This window comes from Narcine bancroftii, chromosome 8 (assembly GCF_036971445.1).
Source record: "Narcine bancroftii isolate sNarBan1 chromosome 8, sNarBan1.hap1, whole genome shotgun sequence".
Classification (NCBI taxonomy): Eukaryota; Metazoa; Chordata; class Chondrichthyes; order Torpediniformes; family Narcinidae; genus Narcine; species Narcine bancroftii.
In genome coordinates, this window is record NC_091476.1 from 4,516,313 (window position 1) to 4,535,554 (window position 19,242).

General features: G+C 39.8%; 1 protein-coding gene across 12 annotated transcripts in view; it reads left to right on the forward strand.

Annotated features, from left to right (window-relative positions):
* eda2r (ectodysplasin A2 receptor) overlaps positions 1-19,242 on the forward strand; it is a 678,182-nt gene that overhangs the window by 11,895 nt on the left and 647,045 nt on the right. For all 12 annotated transcript variants that reach the window (XR_011342800.1, XR_011342797.1, XR_011342807.1 and 9 more), the window contains one exon: positions 2,428-2,688. The gene's annotated coding sequence lies outside the window, so the exon portion shown is untranslated. The remainder of the gene's footprint in view (positions 1-2,427; positions 2,689-19,242) is intronic.

Below are 19,242 nucleotides of genomic sequence, written 5' to 3' on the forward strand. Positions count from 1 at the left end.
GGAAGCTATGAGTTTTTTTCACGGGGGCCAATTATGTGGGAGTCCAGAAGCCATGGAGAGTCTGTGGCTCCTGCTGGTTGTCCTTGACCACCATCACTAAAAAAAGCTACTGTTTTTTGGAATTCTCTGCCATCTTCAGCATTGATCATTTTACCACTACTGCTTAGGACCAGACCAATGGAGATAACAGTGTTAGGGTTAGCCAATGGTCTCTGTAACTGCCATAGAGTGAAAGTCGTACAACACAGAAACAGGACCTTCAGTCCGACGTGCCTGGGCTGATGTTTTTGGCCTTAGCAGGTCTGTATCTTTCTCTGCCTTCCTCCACTCTCTCAAACAGTGATAGTGTCTGATTTCTCCCACCTTTTCTGGCAGTACACTCTATCTATTGAATTCTCATGTTTTTTAAAAAAACTTTCTCTCAAATCCCCTTTAAAACTCCCTCCTCTCATCTAAAACCCATGCCCTATAATTATTAATAGTGCTACCATGGGAAAAAAATTTTGACCATCTATATTCTTCTTTGCCTATCATAACTTTGTATCTCTCTCAGGCCTCCAGGCCAAGTAAACCTAACCTATCCAATCTCTCCCCATGATTAAAATTCTCCAAACCAGACCTGGCCTGTGAATGTCTTCTTCGTTTTCTTCAAACCAATCATGCCATTCGAAGTCTTTCCCATTGGAAATGATCATGTGCAGGTGACAAGGATATTTTTCAGGTTTCTTGCACAGTCAATGGCAGAATGTAGTTCATTCCAAGCCTTGGGTTGATAGTGTTGCCACAAAATCTTGTGCTAATCTCTCTGATGGAGCAGGATGCTGGCTGTGACAGAATCAGGCGCCAAGTTTTCCATTAGGAGGATGACTGTGTTGGAGTCAGCCGTTCCTATTTCATTTTTAACAATTGGTATGGTTTTCTAAGAGTACCTCTCCTTTGTAAGGTAAAACATCATGAGATGGGAATGTGTAAGGAGTTACCCTGGGCAGGGCTGTAACAAGATGTGAATGCATCCTTGTACTTACAAGATAAGAGAAACATTGATGGATTGAGAGGCAGGAAGCTAGCAGGGAAAGGATAGCAACAGTTTTAGTCATTGGACAAGTAATGATATGATGATGTTCTAAGCACGTATCCAAGGGTATAAAAAAATCACCATTTTGGTGATAACGGCAGAATGCATTCTCCGACTAACATTGTTAGTCGCAAGTGTTACAATCCGGTAATAAAGAACAAAGAACCCTGATTTCGACTCAGTCTGGTGTTTGTCTCACTCATTCATGAACAAAGCAGACCTAACACCTTTCCAACTCTAATATCCAGGAGAATCAGTTTGTTTCAATTTGGGGCATATTCCAAAGATTTATTTCAAAACCTGAATACACATCCTTCTTGGGCTCATTCATGGCTTCCAAGGATGGGGCATATGGGCTAGTGATTACCATGTTCAGGTTCTGACCTCCTATGTGAAACAGTCATGAGAAATTCACTTATCTCAAAGGAGAAGGCACAGAGATGGTAGATTGGCTTAATCTTCATGGCAAAACCCAATCCACAAGATATTCCTCGTCTGGTTTGTCCATCCGGAGAAGGTTTCCTCCTTGCCTTGTTCTTTGAACTGTCCATCTCCTGCCTGTCATCTCCATTGCTGACTCTCTGAGTTCAATTTTTTTAAAAATTGAGCAAAAGCTACAAGGCTGAAGCGAAAATGTTTTTACAGTAATTAAAATGTGGAAACCACTAATCATGTGAATGCTGCAGGTATCAGCATCTTCAAAGAAGGAATTGGATGGGCACTTGAGAGAGAGTTTTGTCGAGGGAAATGGGACCATGAAATTGAAGATGGTCATTCAACCCACAAAATTGAATGCCATAGCAGTTTTATGATGGCAGAACAAATTCATGTCCATGTGTGGGGCTGTACACAGGATCCTGGCATTAAATTTAAATCATTTAACTTCAGTAAAGCATAATTTGTTGAATACTGTAATCTTTAAGACTTTAAAGTGATCATAATGTTGGTCATATCAAATGAAGTGGCATTAGAATCCACATGCTTGAACAATTTTACCATGCACTTGAAAATAAGTGTAACCAAGACCAAGGCACAGCTGATATAATTGAAGTTGACAAACACTTTAAACAATTAGCCCTAAAAATTCCTTGAAAACTTCCACTGGTAACCTCTAGAGGGAGATGTGCAACAGTTTCCTTGGTATGCAAATCAACATCCATGTAGGAATTCTAAAACACACAAGTCGAAGAACAAGGAAACATTTTTTACCCACTTTAAAAAGTGCTTTTCTAGTCTGTACCTTTCAATAGAATGCAGAATTGAAGCAGATAAGATAATAACAATGCTTTCCTCTTGTTTCACTCTCAAATTCTTTTCACTGCCTGTCATCGTTATTTTTGTTACACTCACAGAATTATGAACACTCAAGAGCCGAGGGGCAGCGGGGCATGGCGTCAAGCCAAGGGAGAAGAAAGCACAATGTCACCCATTCACAAACCCAAGGCCTCCTGCAGGGTTGGAGTATTGAGGTCAAGACAAACGGCCTCCTTGGTGTGAATGCCACTGCTCGCTAAGACTAATCTCTTGTGCCACCAACAATGAACGCAACTGCCAGCTCTCATTTGACCTCCACTGCAAAACAGCGCCTCAATAAAATATACACCAAGAGCAAGGTAATATTCTTCACATTTCTTTTTTGTTTGTCTACCTTATGATATATAGCGATATTCTGCATCCAACATTTATTTAATTGGCTACTGACTGTATAGGCATTGATCTCATCACTATTAGGTTTTGAATATTAATCAGAGTTGTATTAAATATTGGTGCACACTTGAGTGGTGTAAAACCATAGAGCCACACAGAAGAGAAACAGCCCTTGGACCCACCATGTCGATGCTGACCATTAAATACTATCTAGATGAGCACTTGAATTGTTTTTGCTGTGAGAAGATCTGACTCCAGCACCCACTCAGGCAGCAGTTCTAGATTCCAATCACCCTCTGTGTGAAAAGTTCTTCCAAAGATCCCCTCTAAACCTCATCCATGTCCCTAAACTTAGACCTATGTCCTCTAGATACCTCTGGTATGGGGTAAGTTTCCCACTATCCACCCTATCCTTGCTTTCATTATTTTGTATACCTCTGCCCCATCCCCCTCCTGTTCAATTCAGAACATTAAAAAAAAATTGAAGACTTTATGATAATTCTGATAGATATTAATTAATTTAAAATATATTTTTCAATTATTTCACAGCCTTCTGATCAATTACGCACTAAAATAATTTGTTGGTCCAATTTAACAGACAAATGCCATAACAAATGAGAATATTTTGTTAGAACATGCATAGTGTGTGAAACCTTTGCCTGTGATGTTTCACTCAAATAAAGGTTTCAATTTACCAGTAAATATGATAAAAGGATTTTTAAAAGCTACTGTGACGCTCATTAGCTTTTTCTCAAAAGGTGTTTTCAAGAACTGTGAATGACATAGCTGTTCAAATAACTTTTTTAGCAAAAAGATGTATTTGGCTTTGAAGTTGTTCTTCGATTTAATGTCTCTTGACTTGCTCACACTAGCTCTGTGTGCAAGAGAGAGAAATGAACAAAGAGTGTAATTTTTGACTTAAAGAATGATAACTCGTTCTTCAAATAATCAAAGCTTAAAGATTCAGGAAGCCGTTAAATATCTTGCCATTAATTATCGATAAATACATACTGAGCATTTGCTGGAGGTAGAAAAAGCAACAAATTAAACAAAACAGGGATGCCTCCTGACCTTTGTAATTCAGATTTGGTTTCTTTGAGAAAGTTATGGATTAAATTTTAAAAGCAGATGTCTGAGGAAGTCAGAAAAGAGGAAGCTAAGCAGAGAGAAGAAATTCAGTAGAGGACAAAACACTTTGTCTGACACAAACAACTGCCAGTGGAAGTGAGAATTCGTGGCTGACAGCATCACTAGTAAAGCATGGCTTCTCCAGCTTCATGACATTTCTCCGGAATATTGAAATAAATGATTCCTTTCAAGGAAAAATGATGTTTGAACCACCAACTAATATATAGCAATTTAGGCATCAGTCAAGCTCTCAATTGAAGTGCTAGGATACAAATATAATTGTGCTAATATTTTGAACATGCTGACCAGTAAAGTTTAGAGATGGTTAGAGTATGCCAAATTGTGAGGACAAAATGCAGAGGTATGCAAATAGTTTAAAAAGAGTTGGATAGTGATAGGAGTGGACACTAGTGGCAAATATTTGGAGACTAGGAGGGTTAAATAGAAAATTAATGTGTTGGTTTTTCAGCCCTCATTAGGAAATGCACCCTGCAGTTGTCAACTCCTTCACCCATCACTTCGTAGCTTCCACCCAAAAGCACTAAAGAGAAAATGTTAAAGTAGGAAGAGAGTGACAGAGACAGAAAGGCACTGAGAATCCAGCTGTGACAGATAAGGAACGAATCAAGATTTTTACCTTTCGAAGCACAATACTACAGAAGGTCCACTCAAATGATCTGAAACTCATCAGGGACAATACATAAAACACTGCTTTTTTCTTTTATAAATTTCATTTTTCTTTCGAGCAACGTTTGTGTTTATTCAATTGACAGTGTGTTATTATTTTTTTGTACTACAACACCAAGTGAGATGACATTTTACTCATTTTTAAAGAATCTGGGAAATGCAGGCAATTGTTCGAGCAGAGGCCAAAGGTAGCAGCTTACTAGAGCAGTGTCGTTAGCTGCCACCTTTAACCTCTGGTTTTAATGAACAGGCAGTGTAGTGTGGGTATTAAAAATAAATTTGAATGTGTTAACGTTTTTAAAAAAATTTACTTTCAAATAGTATCACATTGTGAACTCATTGCCAGATTTATGCATCTTTCTTTGAAAAGTGAAATTGAAGCATTTCTTTTGAGGAAATCTTGTTAGGAGTTTGAAGTAGCAAGCAGATCCAAATGATACATTAATTTATTTTCAGCCTTTAATCAACACCTCAGACAAAAACTGACAGATACAAAACCTCATACTAAAATGTTTCACACACTTATTAAGATACTGTTAAAAAAAAACTCTTGCACTGAGCCTAGACATGTAATCCATGCTGGAAAAATGTCTGTTTGTGACATTTTGAAAATCTTATTTTCCATTTTTGAAATATCATGTTCCATGAATTTAATAAAATAATAATGGCGCTGTAATAGCGCCAGTGATCGAATCCCACGCTATCTGAAAGGAGTTTGTATGTTCTCCCCGTGTCTGTGTGGGGTTCCCCCGAGCCTCCAGTTTCCTCCCACCGTTCAAAGCATACTGGGCGTTGAAGGATGTAAATTGGGCAGCATGAGCTCGTGGGCTGTAATGGTTGTTACCATGCTATATGTCTAAATTTAAATTTAAAAATATAGGGTGGACAGTCAAAATCTTTTCCCAGGGTTTAAAAACAAGAACAAATGCCAGAGCACTTGCTTTTAAGATGAGGAGGAAAGATTAAAGGAGACGTGTAGGGTACTAAAAAAAATACAGTATATTCACATAAACACAGAGAGTGATAAGTATCTGGAATATGCTGGCAAGGGAAGAGGTGGAAGCTGATACGAGAGGTGGTCAAGAAGTCTTTGGATAGAGTAATGAATATGAAGGGTGTGGGGGAATATGAAGGAGCAGGCAGAAGAAATTTTGTTTAATTTTGGAATTTTGTTCAGTGCAGATATTGAAGACCATTGAGTGTGTTCTTTTGCTGTAAAAAGATGCATCCAATTTGTTTTGACTGTCTAGAAATATTTCAATCGATCTAAGAATTTTGTTTTCAAATTACCATCATTCGTAGCTTCCTTCTTCAAGAATAATTAAGTAACTGGTGATAGTCATGTAAAAATGTGACATTTGGAGCCTAAAGGTTGTTAATGTATCAAACTTTGTCATTGGAGTTGAGGAAAATGTTGAAGATTTGAAACACTCACCAATAGCAAGAAATTCTCTGAACAGTTATTTGCTAGTTGGCCAATAAAACATGGACTCGTGCACCATTAATTCACTGCTTGCATTTTGGGGAGGAAAACTGAATAGTTGTATTTCCATAAACCATCTCTCTGCTGAAATTCAGCGATTGTAAATATCATTTGATGACATGTAATGTTGTCCCTGCTGTGTTCAAAAGGATCGTGATAATGGAATCATTGAAAAAAATGTCAAGAGGGTTATCAGTGAAAGTCTAGAGAAAAATATAACCAAGAAGCTAAAAGGCAGATTAAAAAGCAATCTGAGAGACCCTGGTCAACGAGATCAACAAGAAACATAGTGCAAGATTTCTTGTCTTGAAATAGCTTGACTGTACTTAAAGAAAACCATGTATTAGAGGAAAAGGAATCTTATTCCATAGTAATGAATTGTTCACCACAGTGAGGTACATTTGCCTCTATCTGTAGAGTGGAGTGTGCATTTATCAGTGGGGGGAACCATATTCGTATTGAATAGTTTGATTCATCATAAATCACTTTGTCACTGTGCTTTTCTTTATTGAAACATCTTGAATTTCCAGTGATACCAATACCAGTAAGTCAAAATATAACTTACTAATTTGAATAAAAGCCAATGACAGCAAAAAAAAGGAAGGGCTGAAGTATTTTACCATTTTTGGAACCTCCGATTATACTTCAAAATGCCACCTCATAGTCCAGAAGAGCAACTTCACACTGATACGATTTGTTTCAGCATGTTGGGACACAGAATGCAAGGTGTTAGCGCCTTCAAAGCTAACATTTAATTCTAGTTCCTACTCGAGGCTGTTTCTTATCCTACAGATCCTGGCCCAGGCCCACAGCTACCCAGTACACTCTGGTAGAATGAACACATGAAGTGTGTTCAAATTTGTTGAGAGATTCATTAAAATAACTGATGCCAAAAACTAGAAGCTAGAGATGTTGGCCAAGAGAACAATTAGGGAAGTTAATTAAAGTGTATACTACTTTTATGAAGTGTAAAATATTTTATAAATATTAATTATACCCATTTCCTTCAGTGTGCAATGTTTGTCAAATCATGATGTCATTAATGACTTCTATTTAAAGACCAGACGACTTGGGAGCATTAAGCCATTCGTCTATGAAGTCTGTTCCACCATTCAAATCAGGCTGATGTATTTTTTGTTTCAACCCATAACCTTCTTCACATAACTTTGACCTCCTTATTAATCAACAACCTATCAACCTTTTAAATATACTCAATGGCTTGGTCTCCACAGTTGTCTACAACCACAACAAATTCCATAGATTCATCACCCTCTGATTGAACACATTTCTCCTCTATTCTAAAGGGATATCCTTTTATATTGAGACTGTGACTTCTGGTCCTAGACTCTCCCATTATTGCAAACATGTTTCAATATTCTGAATGTTTCAGTGAGATCTCTCTCATCCTTCCAAACATCTGCAAGTACAGACCCAGAATCATCAAATGTTCCTCGTATGTGAGCTCTCTCATCCCTGCAATCATTCTCTTAACCCCCCCCCCCCCATACCCTCTCCATTGCCAGCACATCCATCCTTAGTTATGGAGTCCAAATTTCTTCAAATGTGATCTGTACAATGCCTTATAAATACTCAATATGTTTGCCTTTATATTTTAGTCCTATTTAAAATTAATGCTAACATTGTATTTGCCTTCCATACTACTGACTCAACGTGTTAACTAACCTTGAGGGAATCCTGCCCTCTGACTCCTATGTCCCTTTGGACCTCCATTTTTTAAAAATTCTCTCTCAATTTAGAAAATAATTTACTTAATTTGTTCTACAATGTGCATGGCCAAAGATTTCTCCCTGCTGTATTTCATTTGCCCATTCTCCCAACCTATCCATCACAAGACACCTATTTCCTCAACACTACCCACCCCTCTATCTGTCTTAATGTCATCTGCAAATTTGGGCACAAAACCACCAGATCCATCATCTAAATAATTTGCTTACAAAATGAAAAGTTATAGACCCAACACCAATCCCTGTGAATCTCTGTTAGTCACTAGCAGCCAGAACTACTTCCTCTGTTATGTCCACATCGCACCTCCCAATTTCCAACTTCAGTTTAAGCTCATCCACCTTGTTTCATACACTGCATTCATTTACTTACACCTTCTGTACATATTCACCACCCTTCTCACATTTGTCTCCATGTTGCCAGTTTATTTTTAATCCTTTTCTGAAGTTCGTCTTATCTTTTATTCTGGAGACATAAATAACCTCTCCTCCACTCTTGTTTGCTTTAACTTTATTCATACATTACTAATCTGTTGAACCCACCGCCCTGTTATTTAGTTTAAAAATGCTATCCACAACCCTATTTATGGGATTCACCAGGAGCCTCGTTCCAACAGGGTTCATGAGTCAATCCATTGGAAGACCTTCTTCCCTAATTTATGTTGTCTCCTAGCAACATCTTTTTTTTGGAATATTTTATTCATCAATTTTCAAACTCGTACGATGATCAACATTCATCAAAACCTACAGTCATCCTTTCTGTACAAGGTTTTCCATTGGGTCCGAGCCCTAGTTCCACCCCTCCCACCCCCCTTATCACACACAACAGACCACAAAACATACGACATTCAAGATGCTCACAATAATGGTTAAAAACATGCGCCCCTGTGGCCTGTGACCCAGCCAATATCCTATCCATGGCTTTTTTTTGGATTGGGATGGGATGAAGCTAGGCTGCAAATCAGGATGGCCCATCCCATAGCTGTGCACCTACGAAATATAGATACAGTTTCCAAATTTTAAGAAAGGTACTGTGCTTTTTCCTGATATTGTAGGTAATCTTTTCCAGGGAACACAGCTCTGCATTTCTGCATTCCAGTGCGCAAAGTTCAAGCTGGAGTCAGACTTCCAGGGAACTGCTATGTATTTCCTGGCCATTGCCACTGTAATGCGATCATTACAAATTGGATTTGAAATTTGGATATCTTCATTGCAAGTCTTCTGCCCAACAACTCTGGGTCCTGAGGGAAGTCTTTGCCTATGATTTTCCCCAGGGCTTCGCCCAAGTCCACCCAAAAGGGCCTCACCTTGGTACATGTCCAGGTTGTGTGCACAAAAATTCCTGTCACAATGCTACATCTGAAGCATTCGTCCGAGATTTCTGACATTGATCTGTTCAATTTTTTGTGGCATCAGATACAGCTGGTGAAGAAAGTTGTACTGCACCAGCCTGTACCGCGAGTTAATCATTGCCATCACGCTGATCCAACACTGGTCCGACCAACACCACTCGTCAATCATTATTCCTAGGTCTGACTCCCAACTCTACATTGACTTGTGAAGACCTGGTTTAGGTTCCCCACCTGAAATAAGAAATACATTGCTGAAATAAAAGTCTATTATTCCATTTTCGAATCAGGGTTTCTATGTCACTACACACTGGTAGGGTCATAGTTGGACCTAATTTGTCCCTTAGAAAAGATTGTAATTGTAGATAGCAGTAGAACATCCTATTTGATAAACCATATTTATTTCTGAGCTGCTCAAATGATATTAGGTACCCCTGCTCATAACAGTCCTCTATACACTGGATACCATTACAACACTAGGTGTCTAGGATCTTGTTACCCACAGTCCATGGGTTCTAGCAACATTTTTGAGCCAAGATTACAGCTGGTTTCTTGAGATGTTAGAGAGATAAAGATGCAAAGTTTTAGTTCTTTTGTGGAGCAAATTGGAGCGATCAAGTAAAGCTCCAACAATTTCTATTGACCGTCTAACAATGTGTTAACGGCTTGTAACAATGTATAGCAACTGGTAGTAACATTAATAATGTTTAATATCATTAATTATCTTTGGAAAACTTAACTTTAGTACAAATTTGTTTGAATGAGCCATAGACAACAACATTTTGATATCCTCCAAGTGGTCTGGCTGGAAGAAGGAAGGATGCTCAGATATCAAGGTAGAAAATACACAGGTTTTTGAATGTGGCTCCACAGATCCTGATGAATGACATCCGAAGAAAAGGGGTGTCTTTTACCCACAGGGAGAATGAATGTTTAACTCACCACCACCTTCCATCTCTCATTTTGATTTCCAACCCAAAATAAACTCCTGGTGATTCCTACAAAGTAGTGGAGGACAAGCACTTTCGGACAAACACTTTCTTTTTGCAGATGTTTCAAGATAAATGATGATCAAATGTTGTAAAGTCTTGGCATTATGTTCTAGAAAGCCTCACAATATCGTTTAGAGTTCCTCCTGTTCATTTCAGCACCAATGATATTGAAGGTGAGAATTCCATTACATGGGGAAGATATAACATTACAGACCAATTGCAAGACCCGTCAATGCTGTATTTACTCTCATACAGATGATTGGTTTCAATCGACTGTCTGTTCAAGAACTAATCAGCATAATCTTGTGAAGTGTCTTTACCAAACATCAGCAGTCATGTTAAATGGTAAAGAACTGTTTAGCAATTCTCCAAGGCATCTTGCACTAAAAATAGCCAAATGTGGCTAAAGTTGCATTTCAATTTAAGCCCACGTCTTAGTCATGTCCTTAGTGACTGAAATATTCAGCAAAAGTTATCCTTTACTTTAGGAGCAGGTTTTTATTACATGTTTGAGAGGTGTTGAAAAATCTTAGCACAAAGAAATTAGAAGATTATTCCAAGTTATAATGTAAAGTGGCAGAAATGTTAACAACATACAGGCAAGAAGGAATAAAGAGCTTGAAATGAGAATAATAGGCCAACTAAACTGTTGAAAAGGAACAGCTCAAAAGTGAAAAGTATTTTTTGACTGAAGGAGAACAATGATCATGACCACATGAGTACATAGAGAGTTTGGCTGGATGTTGCGTGGCAGAGCAGAAGGGTTAATAGATTTCTCATAGTGCTTGAGGTGGCAATTTTTTTGTGACTGCACCTGAAATTTACAAATGCACAACAATCATATCTGTTGATATGAACAAGGACGAATCAACTTTGATATAAGTAGATAGTTAGCTGCTTCAGAAACATTGAAAATAATATTTCCATGGTTCCACTATGACCGCTTGTTATTTCTCAAAGATTATATTTGAAAATCTTGCAAAAGTGTGAGCTTGTAATGGTTTTAAGTTACAAAAAAACAGAAACTCATTCATGTAGTACAATCTTTTATCCTATATGAAAGAATTGTTGAGCTAAATGTGATTGGCACCTTGAGACTTTGATTTAAATGCATCCACATCCTGATGTCATCACTCATAAAGAATACTGGGCACACATTACTGATATCAATCATCGTGGATCATGGTACACTGAGATAGGAGATAAAGAAGCAACTTGGTCTGGAACCAGGAAAGCAGATCAAGTAAAAGGATACAGTTTGCCTCATTTAGAGCCAGACAGGAGCTGCATCATCGTTGAGGAGTCAGTTACAGAATGCAGCAATAGATTCATTTACAATGATGATGAGGCAGCCAGGTTGATAGGCACCTCATTCACTCACTCCACCAACAGTACCCAGTTGCAGGAAGTTTGTACCATCCACAGGATGCATTACAGCAGCAAGACTCCTTGGACAACACCTTCCAAAGTCATGACCTCTACCAGCTAGAAGGACAAGGATAGCAAATGCACGAGAACTCCACCACATTGAGGTTTCCATCCAAGCCACACGTAATTCAAACCTGGAAGTGTATCTCCCTGCCTTCACATTTGATGGGTCAAAATCCTGGAACTCCTTCCCTAACAGCTTTGTCTGCGTACCCACATCAGCAGTAGTTCAAGGAGGGAGTTCAACACCAACTTCTTCGAGCATAACCTGTGTCTCTTAAAGAAACAAAAAAAAAACAACTCGATGTGATCATAATTTGGCGAGGCAGGAATTCTGCTGAGAGAGTGCAAAAAGGATACAGTGGGGCATAGCTCAGCTGGAAATATGGATAGAGAGGTAGCAATGGTATTTAATCCAGACAAGTGATAGATAATTCACTTTAGGAAGTTAAATTCTGGTAGGGCATAGAGAATAAACCTTCGGGACCTTAGAACTGTTGATGTACAGAGAAACTTGGGGTGCCAGTCTCTTGATACATAAAAGTGGCAAATGCAGATTGATAGGGTAGTGAGAAAGGCATTTGGTATGCTTGTCTTCAGAGGCAGATGGATTAAGTGTAAGAGTTGGCATGTCATGGAACAGCGTGCAAAACATGAGTTGGAGCACACTCAGAATATTGTGTTCTGGTTGCCAAACTGCAGGAAGGGTGTGGTAGCAATAGAGAGAATGCAGAAGAAGGTCACCCAGATGTTGCCTGGAATGGTGGGCTATAGTTATGAGGAGAGGTTGGATAGGCTGGATTTATTCTCCTTGGAGGCTATGAGTGATTTTATGGAAGTTCATCAAATCATGAGGGACATAGACTTGATAGAGAGTCAGAATCTTTTTCCCCAGGGCAGGTTAGTTCATAACTTGAGGGCAGAGGCTGAACATAAGAAGGGAGACATTGAAAGGAAATCTCAGGAATAGTTTTTTTTTCCACAGATGGTGGTGATTTTCTGGAATTAATGGCTAGCAGAGATGATGGAAGTCGATACAGTTACAATGTTTAACAGGCATTTACCTGGATAGGAAAGGTGTAGAGGCAAATGGAATTAGCATTGCTAGACATTGCGGTCAGCATGAATTGGGTGAGTTGAAAGGGCTCGGTTCTGTGCTGTATGCTTCTATGATTCTAACTTGCTTGGTGGGAGAGAGAAATTCTTTAGTTTTATCTTGTGCCACAATCTCCAAACTGGAGTCTAGAAGCTGTTGGTCCACTGTTATGTTTATGGTGGGGGGTACTGACCCCAAGCTGCCAACAGTGCTTCCATTTTAAAACATCTGATGAAGAACTCCAACACACCAGCACATTTTTCGGGGTAGCTGGTGGTTTAATACATGATTCACTGCAGTGAATCACACTATTTCCTGCACAATACCTTATTTAAAATATGGGCCCATGATTTATCCCTGCTCTTTACCCATCTTGCAGAATACATTTTTCCATGCATTTATTTACTGGTTAATATTTTCATGTGTTTTTCTCCTTTCATTGTCCAAAACGATGTTTTCAAAATCACGGAGGCATTGAAACATAATCATTCATCAAACATTTGTTTGTTTGAGGAAAAGTTGTCATTGATTGTCTCACTTATTTTCAGTGAATATAATTTTTTATATAAAAGAAATCTTTTTGAATGTCGCTTTCTCCTAGTTAATTGTTTCCAATTGAATGACCTTGACAATACTGCATAAACAATTTTCTAAGTGCTGACATAGGCAACTCAATTTATGCCACTGTTGTTCTCCTGACTGTAAATCTCTAATTTCTGAATTAATAAGTAGAATCATTCACCATGCACAAAGTATCCCCTTTGGTGATTTAAAGCCTTATATATATTCGAACTGGTGGCATATTTAAAAAAAAAAAAAAATTCCTTGGACATTTTGGGTGAGGAAATTGAACCACCTCATGATACTAGCAAAACTAATGATCAAAGTATAGGGTCTGGGACTCTGTGCATCCCTCTGCACTGGCTACCAAGTTCCAGATGGAGGGGTAACATGCCCCTCCTTAATCCATTATTACAGAATAATGGAATTTACGTGTCCTATGGAGAGGGGCAGTAATCTCCCCTTGAAATCAGAATTTATTGTCATGAACAAGCCATGAAATTCGGTGTTTCCCTGCAGCGTCATAGTGCAAACGTATATTATAACCATCTTACAACATTACTATAAATAAAATAAAAATATCTGTGCAGTGAAAAGTGAGGCAGTGTCTTTGGTTCATTGATCATTCAAGAATCTGATGGCAGTGGGGAAGAAGCTGTCCTTGTGTCATTGAGAGCTTGTCTTTAGGCTCCTGTACCTTTTCCCAGATATAGCAGAGTGAAGAGGGCATGGCCTGGGTGGTGGGGTTTTGAGTATTTAAGCTGCTTTTTTAAGACACCGCCTCATGTAGATGCCCTCGATGGAGTGAAGTCTGGTGCCTGTGATGTCGCAGTCCAAGTTAACAACCCTGTGGGGTTTATTCTTGTTCTGAGAGTTTGTTCCTCCATACTAGGCAGTGATGCAACCAGCCAGAATGCTCTCCATGTAGAAGTTTTTGAGAGTTTTCGGTGACATACAGAATCTCCACAGACACCTTACAAAGTATATCTGCTGACGAGCCTTCTTTGTGATTGCATCCAGGATAGATCCTTGAAGATGTTGATACACAGGAATTTGAAGTTATTGACCCTCTCCACTATGGAGCCCTCGATGAGGACTGGGTCGTGTTTCCCTGACTTCCTCCTGAAGTCCACAATCATCTCTTTGGTTTTCCTGACATTGAGCGCAAGTCTTGTTACAACATTCAATGAGCTGATCTATCTCCCTCCTGTACACTTCCTCATTGCCGTTTGTGATTCTTCTGACAACTGTGGTGTCATCGGAAAACTCGTAGATAGCATTGGAATTATGCCTAGCCCCAGTCATGCCTGTATAACAAGTAGAGCTGTGGGCTAAGTACACATCCTTGGGGTGGACCTGTGTTGATGATCAGTGAGGAGGTGACATTGTTTCCAATTTGTACTGACTGTGGTCTTCCAATGAGGAAGTCAAGGATCCAGTTGCAGAGGGGGGTACAGAGGCCTAGAGTTTGTAGCTCCTTGACCAGCACTGAGGGAATAATGGTGTTGAAGACCGAGCTGTAGTTGATGAAGAGCAGCTGTTGAATTGCTGTTTTCGAGGTGATCCAGAACTGAGTGGAGAGCCAGTGATATTGTATCTGCGGTGGAGCAATTGTAATGAGAAACGAATTGCAGAGGGTCCAGACCTTTACTTAGGTACATGTTAATTCTGACCATGACCAGCCTCTTGAAGCATTTCATCACTGTAGAAGTTAGTGGTGCTGGGTGGTCATCGTTGTTACAGCTCACACGGCTCTTATTGGGCACTGGGATGATCAGTGGCCACCGAGACAGAGGGGCACCAAAGAAGAGGTACAAGGACTGCCTAAAGAAATCTCTTGGTGCCTGCCACATTGACCACCTCCAGTGGGCTGATATCACCTCAAACCGTGCATCTTGACGCCTCACAGTTTGGCAGGCAGCAACCTCCTTTGAAGAAAACCACAGAGCCCACCTCACTGACAAAAGACAAAGGAGGAAAAACCCAACACCCAACCCCAACCAACCAATTTTCCCTTGCAACCGCTGCAACCGTGTCTGCCTGTCCCGCATCGGACTTGTCAGCCACAAACGAGCCTGCAGCTGATGTGGACATTACCCCTCCATAAATCTTCGCCCGTGAAGCCAAGCCAAAGAAAGATTGGTGTTCCTATACCAGATTGTGATGCAGCTGGTCTGCACACTTTCCACCGCACCTCTGTAGAAATTTGCTAGGGTTTCTGATGTCATTCCAAACTCCCACAAACTCCTAAGGAAGTAGGGGTACTGACCAGCTTTCTTCATGATGCCATTGGTGTGTTTATTCCAAGAAATATCCTCGAAGATGGTGACTCCCAAGGACATGTGCTCACCTTCTCCACCTCTGATCCTTCAAAAATGTCCGTGAACTCCCTGGCTAGTTGGTTGGCACAGATTTTCAGTACCCTGCCAGGTGTGCCATCAGGGCCCAACGTCTTGCGAGGATTCACCCTCTTGAATGTTTTTCTGGCTTCGCTCTCTGAGACAGATATCACAGGGTCCTCAGCCTTTTCAGGGATTCTAGTAGGTACTGTTTGGTTCTTCTCAATGTGGACATAGGAGGTGTTCAGTTCATGAAGCATCACAGCCATCTATAATGTTCTTGCTTTATAGGCTGTAATGTCCTGTACTCCCTACCATAGTTGGCATGTCCCTGTCTTTGTCTCTAGCTTCCTCCGGAATTACTAATTTGCTTTTCCACTTTTGCACTTTGCTTCAGAGATGGCCTTCCACAGGTCATACCCAGGTTCCTTTTAAAGATCCCGATCCCCAGCCCGGAAAACAATGAATGTTTACTGTGAGATACTTTAAGTTGAGTTCAATGATAATGCGCAGCGACAATTGGGCAATGACCTCACTCGGGATGTTTGAAGGTAAGGTGTGAGTTTCACTTCTGGTAACATTAGAGAAGAAGTGACAACTGTTCCTTATAAAAGCTGTGAAGAGGAATTACTCCCTCAGTAGACTGGGTGGATATAACCTCCAATGGAGAGACCTTCTCCATCCTCTTTGAGCAGCTTGCCTATTCTGTTTCACTGCTGCTTAATCTTACAGTCATGTAGAGCACGGTCGAGTAGTCCCAAATGTCTGTCAGTAACCAGTGCAGAAGGCTTGAAATAGTCAAAGTCCTATTATGCTGGGCTTTAACAGCTTGTAGGAACTGAATGAAACATCAGGCATTTCACACATTAACCGCAAAAAGCTGAAAATATCAACGAACCACCACCCAGAAAGCAATAATTGATTCCTTTGAGCAGTGTGTCTATGGATGGGGAAATGTGCAGCTTCTTGCTGTTGCAGAAATAAAAAAAACTCATACTTGCTGGAAATCTGAACCAGATACAGAAAATGCTGAAACACTTAACAGGTCAGGCCACACCCATGGGAAGTTCTTTGTTGCTGTGGGCTGCTAAGCCTAAACCTAATCCTAACCCCACACCTAACCCTAACCAGAACCCCAACCATATCCCTAACCGTATCCTGAATTCCACACCTAACCCTAACCCCAAGGTGTGAATATAAGGTCATCCACCATGCAGATAATAAACTTACCCCAGGGCATATTAAAATGCACAACTGAGCCCACTAAGAGCTAGAAACAGGCACAGAGTAATGAAAGTATGGGCCAACCAAAAGAGGCAGTTAAGAGTGACACAGAATCTCTGAGAGAGGAAACCAGTGAACACGAGGGATGATTATCCTGCTGCCTGCATATTGACAAACTAACCTGAATCCTAACCCTAACCCTCACCATTATCATCCTAATTTCAACCCAGCATATAAAACGGGGAATATTTTTGAGCCAATTTTTGGGAAAAACAAGTGGGTCTAAAATGCCATCAAATATGTGATGCGTGACATTAGACACAGACGTTGATGCTGTTGAGTTACATGTCCCAGCCCTTTTGTTCACAGAATGCTGGTATGCTGTATAAAATGGTGAACCAAAACAGAGATTGCAGTTCACACTCGAATGACCAATGCCAGGATATTGGAGACTCGTCATAATGGTAAAATCCTGTGAAGGCTGTGTTTTAAAAATAAATCAAATATTTCAGGTCAGAGACACTTTATTAAAAGGAGAAAGAGTTTCCAACCTGAAATATTGACTCTGATTCCCTTCCCATAGATGTGGCCTGATCTGCTGAGTGTTGCCTGCATTTTCTGTTTTGGTCTTGCCATGTAGAAGCAAGTGAGACACTAAAAGTAGTTCTTTGGCATTAAATTAATGTTGCACACAAACTTCCATCTCAAATTGCCCATTCTGTTTATTTCTGATAAACACTGGCAGTGCACACATTAATCACTTCACCACATGGCACCCAGTGTAACTTGTTCCATGGACAGAGTTGCAGATGACATCTTAGAACGAATTCAGCTACTGTAATACGGAAAGAATGCAGAATGCCCAGCTTAAATGTGTAGTTCAGTTGGCTGTAGAGAAGGATGTTTTTTTGGACTAGGAGAATGCCACTGTAATGAAGTTTGTCCATGCATTACTTCGTATGTTGATTATTAAACTATGTGAATTAGTATCACAGTAGGTTGAAAATTTTCAAAGACTATCTTTTGATCTCTGGAGTCTCATAACCACAATCCAAACCTGAAAAATGAATATCTGCATTCTTTCACCGACAGCCAATTTCAGATAGTTCACTTATCCGGCATTTACCAATTCCATAGGTGCCAGATACAAGATGATCATTCTCACTCCTTCTCAATCTATTAAACGCATGTTTGTGGCGCTAATGACAGTGGTCCCTTTAAGGTCTGCTGTGCATTACAAGGGGCAATATAGTGAACATCTTTTGTATGCCTTGACAAGTCAGGGGCAAATTTTAAGAAGACATTGCTCTACATGCAAGTGAATAAAATTTTAAAAGTGAATTCTCAAAACATTAATTGTCCACTTCCAATTGGACTGAACAGCCTTCAGGGGACAGAGGACATATATAGGATGAATGCTTTCCTTCTCTGAAGATTGAAGTGTGTCTCTGGATCAGAAGTTGGGTGGGTAATAGAATAACAAGTAGAGCATTTCTATTTTAAAACATCTCCATCCACCCCTGCATTGAAAACTGAGGCCAAATCAGTCCTTGTAGGCAGTGGCCTATTTTAATATTTAAGATCAGAAAATGATTTCAGCTTGAATTAAAGCTAACAATTTTATATTCTGACACACTTCCTTTACATTTAGCAATATTGCAAGGTGTAAACTTGCGATATGTGTTTTGTGGGCTGAAGGTACTCAAAGAGTTGAAATATTCTGCCTCCAGTATTTGTATTAACATAGAACATTACAGCACAGTACAGGCGCTTTGGTCCACAATGTTGTGCCAACTGACTCAACAAAGTGAATCTTCCCTTCCTCATGCCATAACCATCTATTTTTCTTGCATCCATATGCCTGTCCAAGAGTCTTTTAAATGTCCTATTGTACCAGGCTCCACCACCACCCCTGCTAATGCATTCCAGGCACCCACCACTATCTGTGTAATGAAACTTATGTCTGATGTCTCCCTTAAACTTTCCTCCCCTCACCTTGTACAGATGTTGGTTTAAGAAAGATACAAATAGTAAGTACTTAAAATCCTGTCTTGCATAGTGCAACTTTTATTAAAAATATACTTAAAGAACCTTAATATATAGCAAGAAGTAAAATCAACTAGTCAGTTAAAAATAACCTATCAAGTGAATGAAAACCATAACTCTTTGAATTAGTCTGTTAAATGGAGTCAGGGTATTTCATTCTGTGCCACTTGGGAGCTCCACGATCTTTCATCATGTGCAGAATAACTGGATTTGTTGAAAAATGTCATCAGTGAAAGGAGCTGAAACTTTGGGTAGCAGTGGGATCACTGAAGAGTAGTACAAGTTGAAAGCTATATGGGTAGTATGTTTCAGCACGTAGCTACTCCCAGTTTAAGGCCTGCAGGCAGAGAGGGAGTGCATTTGCTGTCATTCAGAGAGGAGAATCTCAGGAGAGTGTGCAAGAACCCTGAGTGCATCTTATTCTGTAACCAATATCACTGGACAA